The 5,071-nt window shown below is 44.5% G+C and overlaps 1 pseudogene; it reads left to right on the top strand.

Annotated features, from left to right (window-relative positions):
- Nucleotides 1-2,909: 2,909 nt before the first annotated feature.
- LOC112825753 (large ribosomal subunit protein eL8 pseudogene) lies at nucleotides 2,910-3,702 on the top strand (annotated as a pseudogene).
- Nucleotides 3,703-5,071: the final 1,369 nt, after the last annotated feature.

The following is a 5,071-nucleotide window of genomic DNA, read 5'->3' as shown; positions in this document are numbered from 1 at the left end:
ACCAACAACCTTGGATTAGCTTCAATACCGAACGCGCTGCGCCCGCGTCCACTAACAAGTCAACCGGTTTGTCTCCCACTGTCAGGTCTTCCCTGGGGCTCCCCTGTCAGGTCTTCCCTGGGGCTCCTGTGGGGAAATGGGAAGCGAGCGGTTTAAGTCCAGGGGAGCGCTTAGGCCCCTGCGTGCTGATTTGGGAGACGCTTCGGTTTGAACCTCACGAGGAGGTGGCCCAACAGCTTCGAGTGCTCTTTGCTCCTTGCTGGTGAGGGTAGGAGGAGCGGGAGCGGATGGTGCGGGCGTGCAGGTGCTGAGGGTGTTACAGGGGCGGCCGCGCGAGCAGGGCAGCCCGGGACCTGGTGCCCGGGCAGGAGGAGGGGGGAAGCAGAGGCAGCAGGGGTGCTACTCGCAAGACCAGAGGCAGATTTAAACTTTTGAATTGACATTCTCTATTTTTTAATCTGCATCTCCTGTCTTTTCCTCTTGCAAAATGGGCTTTTCTCTGGGTGCCTTTCAGCCCTCGGGAAAAGGTTGAGGAGCGGGCAGTGGGTCGGGCATTGATTCTGGTGCTTGTGCGTGGAGAGGGGGGTGGATTTAGGATTTCTGGTGTCTGCCCATCTTCCTCCTCCTCTCCCTCATTATTCTGACTATTGGGAAGGGGATGAGGTGTCTACAATTTTTGTTCATCTTTATCTCTTCGGATCATCATCCGGATCTCTTCCTGGGATGCATCTTTATTATGGAGTAACATAAAGATCTGGACGTGGGGAATTTTATCTGAGAGCATGTGAACTTGAAAAACATTTGGTTTAGTTTTTGTCTTTCTGAGTTGTAGAATGCCCAATTTTAACATGCACTTGCCTTTAAATCAATGAAATAGAGCCCAGTTCCAAATCAGCTTTAGCAATACATATGGAGGTAGAGAAAATATCTCACATTCATAACACACATGGACACATGGACACAGATAAGATGCAAACAAAACTTAGCCTTTGTTTCACTAATATTTGTGTAGAGGACATTCAAGACCCAATTTCCAACTAGCCCCCTTTTATTAAAACAAAACGAATTATAAGACAGCATTATAATTTATGGATCCATGAATTTGTTATTTTGCATGGCCTGTTTCATGCAAAGATATCACAAGCTGCAGCAACAGACAAAACACACGAAGCCCAGAGCACCTCTGTGATCGTTGGTTTTCCCCCCAGAAGCTGACGGCTTCACCGACTGAACCACATGGGTTCCTAGTTTCTGGTTACTTAGTCTTAACTAAGTTTCTCTCACTGTGTTTCTCTCACTGTGTGTGCATACCAGAAAACTAATACAGACATGTCAAAAGAACCTGATTTGGGCCATCTGAGATACAGGTCATCCTGACATTTTCCCATTTAAATAAGCACTTGCAAGTATAGGCTCCCTATGTATTGTACATATAGCCTGCTATAGTTTTCCATGGGTGTTGTTGGTTTTCTGGCGGTGGTCCAGCTTTTGAAGCACAGTTCCCCATTCCTTTCAGTTTCAGCTTTATTTTTAGAATAAGACTTGAATAAAATCTAAGGATATTAAGTGTGGTGGGTCCAGAGGGTGCTGCTTGTGACAGTCACTTCCAAATGGTCTCGATACACCCTCTTATGTGTCTCGGGTTTCTCTCAGTGAGGTTTCATCCAGGGGCTCGGAGCACTGGATGATCAATCCTTATGTGTGCATCCCCAGACGAGCCAATCATTAATTACCTTATGAGATGGGAAATTCCTGTGGGACCACTACACTTCTCCAGGAATATCCTCAGACACCTCCTCTAGGCTTTCAGTCCCCCGGAAGCAGCATTCGGCTGGAAGGAGCAAATTTCCCTGCTCTTTGGACCTGAGTGAGTTAGTCTCTCATATTTCTAGCCAGAAAATTCACTCAAGCCTTATATTAATAAGATTGGTATAATGCCAAATTAAAACAACCAACCCGGGGCCCCTGGGTGGCTCAGTCGGTGGGCAGCTGCCTTCGGCTCAGGTCATGATCCCGGGGTCCTGGGATCCGGCCCCGCATCCAGCTCCCTGCTCCGTGGGAGTCTGCTTGTGTTCCCTCTCTTGCTGTGTCTCTCTCTGTCAAATAAATAAATAAAATCTTTACCAAAAAAAAAACAAAAAAACAAAAACCAAAAAAACAACCAACCCATCAACTCCTACCCCTCCGGTTATTCCCACCTTCAGAACATTACTGGTAACCCTCAATAGCTCGAATAAAAGTCAGGACCATCAGCTCAAATTGAGGAGGCCCAGAGGAGCTGAGACGTGGGACGGGCACAAAGGGCCAGTGCTGGTACCGAGCACCGAGCTCCAGAGGACCCCCGGGTGATCTCAGAAGACTTGCTCGGATATCCTGGCTACTACACCAGGAAATGTTGACACAAAATGAGTTTTATTTGAGCCCAAGTTAGGACAGCTACCTGGGATACACAATTTTCACAAAAAGAAAGTGTTCTAATTTTTAATTTTGCACAACTTCAGGAGAAAACTAAGAAGTAAGTAAGTTGGAATTTATAAAGTTACTAATTTTTAAACTCTTATCATGTGAAAACACATAAAAGCACATAAAGCTGAATTTAAGAATCTGTTGTATACATAACTAGGAACATAATTTATAGCCAAAAAGCAGAAAATAGGAAGTATGAGAACAGGAATCTTATTTTAGGATTATAAAAGTATTGAAGGAGAAAATAATGGAAATTGTACTAAAAGTAGAGGGGTGGAGGGGAGAAAAGCAAGTACTTTGGAATGTTTGGAAATGTGCTTACAGGTAACCTGAAATTCAGAGGTCACAACCCAGAGTTCAGAGGTCAAGGAACAGTGTTTTGATGACTGTCAGCCTTTCACCAATGTTTAAAAAAGGAGTCTGTTCTCCTCCAACCTTCCAAGATGCCTGAAGGAAAGAAGGCTAGGGAAGAAGGTGTGCTGAGTCCCTGCCATCTTGAAGAGATAAGAGGCCAAGGAGGTGTTACATCCCCTGACTAAGAAAAGGCCCAAGAATTTTGACATTTGGACGAGACATCCAGCCTGAAAGGGATCACTCTCTGCTTTGTTAAATGGCCCTACTACATCCAGCTGCAGTGGCAAAGGGCAATTCTGTATAAGCACCTGGAAGAACCTCCCGCCATTAATCAGTTCACTCAGGCCTTGGACCACCAAATAGCTACTCGACGGCTTAAGCTGGCCCACAAATACAGATTAGAGACAAAGCAAGAGAAGAACAGAGACTGTTGGCAAGGGCAGAGAAGAAAGCTGCTGTCTAAGGAGATGTCCCCACTAAGAGGCTATCTGTCCTTCAAGCAGGGGTTAATACTGTCCCCATCTTAGTGGAATACAAGAAGGCTCAGCTGGTAAAGATGGCACCTGACGTGGATCCCGTTGAGCTGGTTGTCTTCCTGCCTGTGCTCTGTGTCATAAGATGGGGGTTCCCTACTGCGTTATCAAGGGGAAGGCAGGCTGGGTCCACAGGAAGACCTGCACCACTGTCGGACTCACACAGGTTAGCTTGGAAGACAAAGGAGCTCTGGCTAAGCAAGTGGAAGCTATCAGGACCAACGACAATGACAGATATGATGAGATCCACCCTCACTGGGGAGGCAACATCCCAGGTCCAAAGCTGGTGGCTCGCATTGCCAAGCTGGAAAAGGCAAAGGCTAAAGAACTGGCCACCAAACCAGGCTAAGTGTACACTGTTGGATTTTCTGTACATAAACGTAATAAAAACTGTCTTTCCACCAGTGTCAGAAAAAAAAAGTAGAATCTGATGGGTTATAATTAAATCACATGAAAACTAATTGTGAGAAGCAATGGCTTTGCACATGTTCAAATTTGAGATAAAAATCACCTCCCGGTTCCATTAAGTTATGGTAAGATGGCAGGCAGGCGAGAGATGGGAAGAGGGGGAAGGAGAAAGAAAAGAAAGAAAATGAGAGAGAAAAAGGGGGAGGCACGGAATGAGGAAGAGGAAGAGGGGAAGGAGGAGGAAAGAAGAGGGAAGGAGGAAGGGAGGAAGGAAGGAAGGGAGGGAGGGAGGGAGGGAGGAAGGAAGGATGCCTGTCAGCAGCTGGCTTTTATCAGGTACTTTACCACAAGGCGTTCTTTAGTTTTCTCTTCACTCCCTGGGCACTCTTCCACCCAGGTCTTCTCCATCTGACAGTTTCTCAGAATTAGTACCACCAGACTCACGAAAGACTCTGAGTCTTTTATCCAAATCAAAGAGTTATTGGTATGATGAACCAACCACACTGATGACTAAAATCTTAAGAAGTAGGTTATAAATTTTAAAAAACATGCAAGCCACAGTTAGAAGAGTGTTTTTGACTTGTTTTAAACTGTTGTTCCTCCAGCAATGGAAAAAGCCCACCTTCTGCTACTAAATATGCGTGGCTCAAATAATATTTAAAGAGTACTTTTAAATCAGAGTTCCATAAATTCTTTTCCTGCTTCTTAAGTTTGAACTATTACATTAAATGGAAGGCAAGGAAAGAGACTAAGTAGGGACCGTGAAGAGTACCCATTCTTTCATCCTGCACGAACAGATAGGCAACCTTGGTTTTCACATTTCACCTGAATGCAGCCACCTTCTAGGAGAGTTGTCAGTTATTTTCAATACCCATAAAACTAACTGCCTTGTCTAGGAATACTACTTGACTTGTGTGGCAGTCTCACTTTTGCGTTTATTAACTCAATCATTAAAGATCTCAAAATCCATGGGCCAGGGGAATACATGTAGTATTTGTTATCCAGAGCCATTTGTAGAACTGAAAAATCTTTTTTTCTGTCACGGATTTGTACTCTTATGTGATCTATCAGATTGCCTACAAGACAGAGAAATTCCCTATCATTATTATTCCCTGTCAGTATTATGCCATATAATTTATGGTCTACATCAGGATGCTTATGAGGTACAGAAAGAAAGCTTTTTAAAATTACTTCAGTTCAACAGGTGTAAACCAGAAGGTAGACATCATCTGACGAAGAGACGTGGCCTGGATGTTATCCTAATCAGAAAAGCAGTTTGTAGAGAATCAGTGGTTTTAGAACACTTAACT

The sequence above is a fragment of the Callorhinus ursinus genome, unplaced genomic scaffold (assembly GCF_003265705.2).
Source record: "Callorhinus ursinus isolate GAN/ISIS: 27379988/994484 unplaced genomic scaffold, GSC_fseal_2.0 scaffold4, whole genome shotgun sequence".
In the NCBI taxonomy this organism is placed as follows: Eukaryota; Metazoa; Chordata; class Mammalia; order Carnivora; family Otariidae; genus Callorhinus; species Callorhinus ursinus.
The sequence above is the reverse complement of the archived record's forward strand: the minus strand, read 5'-3'. Positions and strand labels throughout refer to the sequence as shown.